At 39.2% G+C, this 10,565-nt stretch overlaps 1 long non-coding RNA gene across 1 annotated transcript; it reads left to right on the forward strand.

The window, feature by feature from the left end:
- Positions 1-210: 210 nt before the first annotated feature.
- On the forward strand, positions 211-2,435 carry LOC132642437 (uncharacterized). The gene is made up of 3 exons (XR_009583159.1): positions 211-629; positions 1,050-1,095; positions 2,086-2,435. It is a non-coding gene; the product is annotated as an uncharacterized LOC132642437 (long non-coding RNA).
- Positions 2,436-10,565: the final 8,130 nt, after the last annotated feature.

The following is a 10,565-nucleotide window of genomic DNA, read 5'->3' on the forward strand; positions in this document are numbered from 1 at the left end:
ATTAAAAGGTGGCATCACGTGGATATTTTTATACATGCATGCAAGGTGGTGATGGCACCATCTGTAATAGTGGCAAAGAAAGTGCACCAAATTTTTGCCATGTGTAAAGTATGAAGGAGGTGACTAATATAGATAGCTATTCATACGGATGTAAATGCTCTATTTCCCTTGGAATTAAATTGAACCTTTGAGTGTAATAATTAAGGTGGACCCCATTGTCCACTAAGTGGGAAAAGTATATATCCTCTTTTTGCTCATAAACCGTGAGTACATTATTTTTACAAACCAGCAACATTTCATCTTTGTCTAATTCACTTTGGGGGTTACCTAAAAATGTTAAGAAACATTTCACTTTGGGGAAATTTCCTTTGGAGCAAGGAAACGTTGGCAGCAATTAAATCCAATTGGTATACTCCACTTTAAGGAAGTTGTCCATGGCTTTGAAGATGAATCTTGAAGGTCTCGGCCAGCTATGGTTGTTGTGGAAAATATTTTGTTGCTTGCTTTGATTAAGTTCCAAGTGATTTGCAAGTTCAAGGAGATGATAGCAACATCGGATATTGAATTGAGGAAGAAGAAATTGTGAAATTGGAGCAATTGAGTGTAGAAATTCCTCCGAGAAAATTTAGGTAAGATTTTCTTATTTTGTGGTGTAATTGTATTAATAGTGTTGTAATGCAATTATTAAAATTGGATTGGATGAAATTGGAAGTAAGAAAATGCGTAAAATTGATATTATATATAATTGTGGGTTGAAATGGATTTAGAGAAGTTGTTGGGTTGTTAGAATTGTTATGGGCTGAATTGTGAGAATTTTATATGTATATCTCTGTTGTTGGTATTTCTGTGTCAACAGGAGAATAATTGGAAATTCGGGTGAGGCGAATATATAGAGGAAATGCTGTCCGATTTTCGTTAAATCCTTAAATACTGAAAAATCCTTAACGAGAAAGTATAAGTTAAAGAATAAATTCTAAAAGCGATGGGCTACGGATTTATGGACTAGAAAGTATGGTTACTGACGATAACGTTATTTTTACATTAAATAGGCTAAAAGAGCGACGAGACGAACAGGTTACGAATAATCGCCGACGGGTATGTAAAGTTGTCTCTTCCTTCTTTTGGCATGTCTTATATGTAAGTAATGAATGATATGAACTTTGGGGTAATTCCATTCATAAGTTTTGAGTGACATTTATGATTCTTATTCACTTCTTGATATTACCATTTTCAAGTGAGTGAGCCTCCCTCTTCAGTTTTCTGTACGTTGAATAATAGTCGATATATACCCGCTCCTATTCTTAGGAATTCTATGATAACAAATGCTCGGACTTCTATAAGATGTTCATACTTTATTGACATATGAATATGATTTCTAAGCCCTTTTGATATGCTTTATGATGACATTCGAGAGTTATTTGATATGTTCCGAGTGACATTCGAAAGGTATTTAATATGACTATTGTCCTGATTTTTAAATGATAGCTCGTGTTGATTATTCCATTGAGTCTTTGAAAATGTTTTAATTTGCATATGGTTGCTCATTACTCCACTCGTGCAAGTCTCAATATGTCTTTCACTAAGTCCCAGGCCAGGACATGTTTTCGTGCACAGATCCACTGCATTATTCACCGAGTCCCTCACTAGAGGGCCGGGACACGTTATATATATATGTATATGATGACATGATGATATGATGATATGGGGATGGCGGCCAGGATGGCACATGATGATCTTATTCACTAAGTCCCTCACTAGAGGGTCGGGACACGTTATATATATATACATGATGATGATATGATTTTATTTACCGAGTCCCTCACTAGAGGGCCGGGACAGGTTATACATATGCATATGAACAGGATGATTCTCTAATGGTGACATTAAGTTTCATAACGAGTTAAGTCTGATATTGACACCATGATTTATGATTCAAAGGTAAGCCTTGTGGTTTTCTGGTTATTGTACTGGTTTTCTGTACTCCTCACTTCAGTATGATCTTGTTTATTGTATTTATGCTTTACATGCTCAGTACATATTCCGTACTGACCCCCTTTCTTCGGGGGGCTGCGTTCATGCCCGTAGGTACAGATGCTCACGTTGGTAACCCGCCAGCTTAGGAGTCCTATGCAGCTATCTTGGAGAGCTCCCTTGTTCCGGAGCCTAGATTTTGGTACAAAATCTCTTGTGGTGTATATGTATTTTATCCAGGGGTACGGCGGGGCCCTGTCCCGTCATATGATACTTTTGTTACTCTTAGAGGTCTGTAGACATATGTGTGGGTTGTGTATCGATGTTGTTCAGTTGTGTCTATATGGCTTATGTTTTGGGACGTTCCCATTCGTAGTGGCAGCCTTGTTGGCTTGCATAGACATATATATATATATATATATATATATATTTTAAGAAGTAATGTGTTATGATATCCTTGTCGGCTCGTGTATGGCGGGGATGTTCCCTTATATATTATGAAAGCCTTGTCAGCTTATGTACTATAATAACTGTTAAAAGTTGTAACTCCCCAGAAGACAGGTTGTTGTGATACGTCTAAATAATGCGACAGTTTTGAGACGACGTCTTGCCTTGGTATTGATAAGTCTGTATTATGCTAGTTGTGGATGATTATAGTTAACAGGTACATACGAGTGTCCAGCTCGGGCACTAGTCACGGCCTACGGGGTTGGGTCGTGACATTTACCTCATCCAATTCCAGGTCTGTACCAGTCATTACCCAAAATGATGCTGATGCTAAATAAAGAAAAAACTAGCGAGGGTCTCGAGTCGCTGTTCCAAGAAGAGGGATGCTACGCGATTATTGAAGTAAACCAGGAGATGCTCACCATACGCATTCTGAAGCCAGGAGAGCGCCTGAACAATTAGACATCTACCCCCCTCTTGGCTCCTCGATCGAGAGGTGAATTTTCCTTAAAACCCTTGCTAAAAGCGGCGACATCGGCCAAGGCCTAATGATCGCCTTTTCTAAATTACTTCGTGATGTTTAAAAATGAAAATGGTCCGACGTTGTTCCGAACCAGGACCACAGTTGTAATCAATTGCTCTTGAATTAATGAAAAGCCTCGAACTATATAAAACCGCAATTCTTATCAAATAATAATAACGAAATTTTTCAAATTAACTACGTGTAACAAACAATAATAAACCTAACTTTGCTTTGCCTCGCCTTTCAGTAGCAACCATAATAAAACAACCGAAAATGTCATGACGTGTCGTAAGACGAACGAGGAAAACAACTAACAGGAATACAAGGAGCATGATGAATCGACAATGATGCCAGAGGGACCGGTAGAAGAGTTGGAAGACAAGAATAAGCCGAATATAGATGAAACTGAGGTGATCAACCTCGGTGACGAAGAGGATGTCAAGGACACACGAATCAGTGCTTACTTGGGAGCACCACAAAAAGAAGAGCTCATAGCTCTGTTGAAGGAATATGTAGATGTCTTCGCCTGGTCATACGCAAATATGCTAAGATTAAGCACTGAAATAGTGGTCAATATATTGCCCATCAAGGAGGGTTTTTGCCCAGTCAAATAGAAGATGCGAACATTTAAACCAGACATGAGCATCAGGATAAAGGACGAAGTGGAGAAACAAATCATGTCTGGAATAGTGGAGGTGACGTCCTACCCCACTTAGGTGGCCAACATAATGCCAGTACCCAAAAAGGACGAAAATATTCAAATATGTGTGGACTACCGAGATCTCAACCGGGCAAGTCTGAAAGACAACTTTCCTCTTCCAAACATCCATATTCTAATAGACAACTGCGCCAAACACGAGTTGCAGTCATTCGTGGATTGTTTCGCTACCATCAAATATTCATGAGCAAAGAAGACGCTGGAAAGACAGCATTTATTACCCCTAGGGTAATGCAGTTTGGCCTGGAAAACACTAGCGCCATATACATGAGAGTTATGACTATCTTGGTCCATGATATGATGCAGCGAGAGATTGAAGTCTATGTAGATGATGTCATCATAAAATCAAGGGAAAGCTCGGAGCATACTGTGCACTTGTGTAAGTTCTTTGACAGACTTAGCAAATTCAATGTAAAGTTGAACCCTACAAAGTGCGCGTTTGGAGTGCCTGCAGGTAAGTTGCTAGGATTCATAGTCAGCCGTAGGGGTATTGAAATAGACCCTACCAAGATTAAAGCAATTCAGGAGCTACCGCCTCCCAAAACAAAGAGAGAAGTTATGAGCTTCTTGGGAAGGTTGAACTACATTGGACGGTTCATAGCCCAGTCAACTGTGATTACAAAACCAATCCTTAAGTTGCTCAAGAAGGATGCTCCCACAAATTTGACGGAAGAATGCCAAGAGGCATTTGAAAAAATCAAGAGATACCTTTCCAATCCTCCTTTCTTGGTGCCGCCCAGGCCAGGGAGTCCTCTGTTACTGTATCTATATGTATCAGAAACAACTTTCGGGTGCATGATCACCCAACATGATAAAGAGGGAAAAAAGGAATATGTCATCTACTATTTGAGTAAGAAGTTCACTTACTGCGAAGCGCGGTATACGCTCGTAAAGAAAATCTGTTGTGCTTTGACCTGGATCGCCCAAAGACTAAGATACTACCTATCGGTGTTCACCACTCACCTCATATCCAGAATGGATCCGTTGAGATACATTTTCCGACAATCGATGCCCGTAGGAAAATTGACTAAATGGCAGATGCTACTAAGCGAATTTAACATCGTGTACGTAGCACAAAAGGCAATCAAAGGACAAGCCCTAGCGGACCTGCTGGCAGGAAATCCCGTCGATAATGAATTGGAACCATTACAGACTTTCTTCCCAGATAAGGAAGTGATAGCTATAGAAGAAGAGGTGGGAGAACCATACTTGGGTTGGAGACTGTTCTTCGATGGAGCAGTCAACTACAAAGGATCAGGCATTGGGGGCGGTGTTGATATCAGAAACAAGGAAACACTATCCAATGGCCATAAAACTCAACTTCAGATGTACCACCAACATGGCGGAATACGAAGCATGTATCCTCGACTTTAGGATGGCAATGGACATGAACATACATGAGTTGTTGGTAATCGGGGACTCCGATTTGCTCATAAACTAAGTGAAAGGAAATTGGGCAACCAAAAATGATAAAATACTCCCCTATGTGAACCTGGTACAGACATTGTGCAGGATATTCAAGAGTATTGACTTCAAGAATACTCCAAGGGCTCAGAATGAGTTCGCAGACGCATTGGCCACAATAGCATCTATGATCCAACACCCTGAGAGTACCCACATTAATCCATTAGAGATCACACTGAGAGAAGAACAAGCTCACTGTGCCCATGTCAAGGTTGAGCCAGACGGCCAACCATGGTATGCCAACATTAGGGCCTACTTGGAAAAATGAGAGTATCCCCCAGAGAGTTCAGCAAATCAAAAGAAGACCATCAGGAGGTTGGCTAATGGGTTCTTCTTAAACAAAGAAGTGTTGTACAAAAGGACACCTGACCTTGGGTTGCTCAGGTGTGTGGACGCCGAGGAGGCTAAAAAATTGCTAAAAGAGGTGTATGCAGGGGCATGCGGACCTCACATGAATGGATTGATCTTGCTAAGAAAATCTTGAGGATGGGATATTACTTGATGACCATGGAGCACAACTCCTGTAAATTCTTGCAAAAGTGCAATCAGTGTCAGATACACGGGAATCTGATCAAAGTTCCCCCCACAGAATTATATACAATGAGCTCAGCCTAGCCTTTTGTGGCATGGGGAATGGACGTCATAGGACCCATCGATCCTCCGGCCTCCAACAGACATCGCTTTATCTTAGTCGCCATAGATTACTTTACTAAATGGGTGGAGGAAACTTCCCACAAATTAGTGACCAAGAAAGCCGTGGCCTACTTCGTAAAAAATAACCTGATATGTCATTTCGGTGTACCGGAATCCATCATTACAGATAATGGTGCCAATCTAAATATCCATTTGATGAAGGACATATATGAACAATTAAAGGTCACCCACAGAAACTCTACCGCTTACCGGCCACAAATGAATAGAGTCATGGAGGCTGCCAACAAAAACATCAAAAGAATCATGAGAAACATGGTCGACAAATACAAGAATTGGCACGAGAAGTTGCTTTATGCTCTGTTAGGGTATAGAACGACAACCCAAACTTCCATTGGAGAAACCCCATACCTTCTTGTCTACGGTACGTAAGCGGTCATACCCGCAGAAGTGGAAATCCCTTCACTCAGGATCATCTTAGAGGCGGATTTAAAAGATGCAGAATGGGTTAGAAATCAGTATGAACAACTGGCCATGATAGAGGAAAAGAGGATGGTGTTAATCTGCCATGGACAGCTATACAGGCAAAGGATATCCTGAGCCTTCAACGAGCGGGTTAGAACCCGATTCTTCCAAGTCGGACAACTTGTACTCTCCCTCACCAAGAGGAATATAAAGGGAAATTCACGCCGAACTGAAAAGGACCATACATGGTCAGGAAAGTACTCTCAGGAGGAGCTGTAGTCCTAGCCGAGATAGACGGACAAGAGTAGCCCAAGGCCATCAATAGAGACGCACTCAAGAGATACTACATTTAGGATTCCATATGCTTGTAATCACATTATTATTTCCTTGTATTGTACCTTTTTCTTGTAATCATACTCTTTAATAGAATAGGAGAAAACAAATCATCTATGTAATGAACTACGCAATGACCTGACTTCCCCACAGTGGGATACGTAGACAGTCCATATTGGACTCGGTCACATTATTAGTAAAACCAAAACTCAATAACTTTATTCCGAACTACATTTGGCCTGAATTCCTGCTGCGACAGGATACGTAGGCGCTCTCGAGCTCAGTCTTCATAAAAGAAAAACCAAGAAACTCTTAGGAAACCACAGAGAGAATAAGGCGAGAAGAGTCAGCAAGATCAAGCTTGTAAGGGTCAACACAAAATCAGGCAGCATCAACCCTACACTGGGGAAGAATTTTTTAGGGAACCTAAAAAATTACTATCAGAAATAGTCAACAAAGAAAGAGACAAAGTAAAGAAATACACTGGGGCAGAATTTTTGAGGTCCCCTAAAAAATTCCTACGTAGCAAGAAAAAACAAGGGTCACTCATAGCAAATCCTGAAATTGGTGCAGAACTTTTGAGAAAGATCTCAAAAAATTATATCGGCAAAACGGTCAGCAATAATATCTCTAGAAAGAATTGAAAGACCTCGTTCGAGGAAAGCACACGTCATGACACATAAAAAATGAAACAAACATTTATTTTAAGGAAAAAGAAACATGCATTTTATAACGTTTTTTACTCTGAATTTCAATAGCATAATCACATCCCGAGAAGACATCTCTCAAAATACCAAGCCCAAGAGGGTTCGAAGGAGCATCAAGAGGAGACACCAGACGAGAAGACAACAACGCTAATCGGCTTATTAGGAAACTAACAATTTTTCTGTAGATGCATGATTTTCTACAGGACAGCAGACACACCACCAACCGGCTTACTCACAGCAAAGGCGGAAGGCAAAACTTAGCCCAGCGTAGAGAGACCAAAAGGGTCACAATAAAAATGGGTAATAAAGACACATCTGACTGCAAGAGTCACTGAGCAAATGAGCGTAAAGACAAATCCGACCAAGAGGGTCACACAAAGAGTGAACAACAAATATATATCAGACTGAGAGGGTCACGATTGATGAGCATAAAGATATATATGACCAAAAGGGTCATGACAAGCACAAAAGGGAACATCTGACCAACAGGGTCAACAACCAATACAATGGACGAAAGAAAGATTATCCAGCCACAAGGGCCATAATTGTCATCTGCATGCCAAGAGGGCCATTCATACAAACAGCCAAGAGGGCCATTAGAGGGCCATTCATACAAATTGCCAAGAGGTCCATTCATACAAATTTCCAAGAAGTCCATTTATACAAACAAGCCAAGAGGGTCGTTCATACAAGTAGCCAAGAGGACCATTCATACAAACAACCAAGAGGGCCATTAATACAAATCGCTAAGAGGGCCATTCATGCAAATTGCCAAGAGGGCCATTCATGCAAACAACCAAGAGGTCCATTCATACAAATAGCCAAGAGGGCCATTCATGCAAACAACCAAGAGGGATATTCATACAAATAGCCAAGAGGGCCACTCATACAAACTGCCAAGAGGGCCATTCATGCAAATTGCCAAGAGGTCCATTCATATAAATTGCCAAGAGGGTCATTAATTCAAACAAGCTAAGAGGACCGTTCATCTAATTTCCACAAAGAATATCTGCATATTGTCAAATCCTGGAGAGAGGCACACAGCCGCCAAAAACAAGCCGGCCTGCTGAACCAGATCCAGACAAATTGCGGAGCAAATATGGAACTTTTTCTTATGCAGCCAGTCATGATAGGGTGCCCATGAGATTCAAGCTCTCCGGTCAGGATTTGGAAGCCATCCAATCTCAGACTCAGCCACAACTTATCCAACTAAAAATCGCGACTGGTCGGATACACACTGGGAAGTCTGAAGGTATTCCCACATAAGGGATATACTTTTCTCTAGCAAATCAAATTACATGTGAGTCTGATTCCCAGAAACCAGGGATAGTCGATCGCATTCTAACAGTCGTCCGGAGGAACCCAATCACAATAATGGGGATCTCAAGATTGTCCTTCCAAATCACTTGAAGGTCTTTAGTTGAGTCGAACTACAAGTGGCCTGAATTCTCATATAACCTGAGATATGTAGGAAACCCAAAGACCAGGGTCCGACCACATATGTGAAAGTTGCCTAAAGGTAAAGGGAAAAATGAACCGGGTCAGTCAAAAATTAGGGTTAGTCAAATTTCGTTGCTCAGGCTAGCCCCGCCATCCCTGAACACCGAAGGGGAAATTGTTGACACCTAATTTTTGACCTCCCGAAATTTATTTTAATCACTCTGAGTCCTTGGATAATAAACAGAATATGGTTTGCATCTTGAAAGGTTTAAATGATTTTTATATAAATTGTTCAAGTCAATATTTTACTCCCTTAAATTGATAAAAAGGGATTTTTATGGCATCATAAATTTATTTAAAAATTAATGGGCACTTTTATGATATTTTATGAGGTGCTTGTTAAATTTAATAAAATAAAAAAGGGGTCTTTTGTTTAGAAAATAATCATTCATGTAATTGTTTAAATTTTCAAAATCAAAATTTTGCAAATACTTTATTCCTTTTAATCCATGAAGTTTGAGTAATTTAAGTAATTAAATATTTAACCCTTTAAATCTTTAATTTTTGTATAATTGCATGATTTGTCAAAAATATGCATAATTGTCCATAAATGTTTTAATTAGGATAATTAATTAATTAGGTGATCATTATTGCAAATTTATTTTTTATTGTCTAAATATTTTTTTATGACCACAATTAAATCAATCAGTTCATGATTTAAAGAAATTAAGGTCATTTTTTGCAAAATTAGCCTCTTAATGATTTTATTTGCAATAACCAGTTCACTGGTTCAAATTTGTTAAGGTCACTAGTGCAATTTAATTTCAAAATTTGCTAATTAGGCCGAATGAGGCCAATTGCAATAATCAATCGAATTAGAATTAATAAAGGCCATATTCGCAATTTTAGGTCCATTTACACAGTTGGCCTTTTTTTTTTTAATTACTTTAATAAGATAATCATGTCCTAATTTCATCTATAATTAAAATATTGTTACTAATAATCGCCTTAATAGTCCAATTATTCATTTTCCCTTATATATGCATATACTAAGTATACATATACATGTATACACTAGGTATACACACACATATATATATATATATATATATGTATACAATAAAAAGGACCCTATCTTTATTTTATTTTTTTTAAAAGGGACCAGGCCCAGTCCACTCGATGGACTAGACCCAGTCCAAGTCTCGGTAACACTCCCTTATTTCATTTGGTTGGAAAACAAACGCAGCCTTTCCCCTTTTCCATTTTTCCGCTAAAACCCTAGAGGCGCCGCCCCCTTTATCCTACCTCTCTCATGCTTCAGTTTGTGCAGACTGTTGATAGTGTATGATCAAAAGCGTGAAACCATTAATGTTCAACACGATTTCATTCAAAATTCATTCCGAACACGGTAATAAATCTCTATTTTTACTCATTGTTTCAGATTTCTAGTCATACTTATGATTTTCTTTTGCTTTTAGGCTATGTTTTTTTTTTTTTTTTGCGATTTCCTATTGGTCCTTGACTATTGGTTCAGATCGACCCAAGAAGGGTTAGATCTGACCACACGTGTTGCCATGCCTTTAGATCTGGGTCGTTAATTTCATTGGTTCTGAAATGGGAATTGTCCCACATAGTTGATGTTAGTCTTGGATGAATTTTTTGGGTTCTATAAATACAACCCCACTCTCACAAAAAAAGGAGGGGAAAAAAAGAGACAGATAAAACAATAGATTGAAAAAGAGAAGAAAAGTTTGAAAGTTGAAGAGGGTAAAAATTTTGATTTTTAAAAGCTTCTCAGTAAAATATTAAATACTCTGACTTAAATAGTTGGGGTTTGAGTTCTAAA

This window comes from Lycium barbarum, chromosome 5, assembly GCF_019175385.1.
Source record: "Lycium barbarum isolate Lr01 chromosome 5, ASM1917538v2, whole genome shotgun sequence".
In the NCBI taxonomy this organism is placed as follows: Eukaryota; Viridiplantae; Streptophyta; class Magnoliopsida; order Solanales; family Solanaceae; genus Lycium; species Lycium barbarum.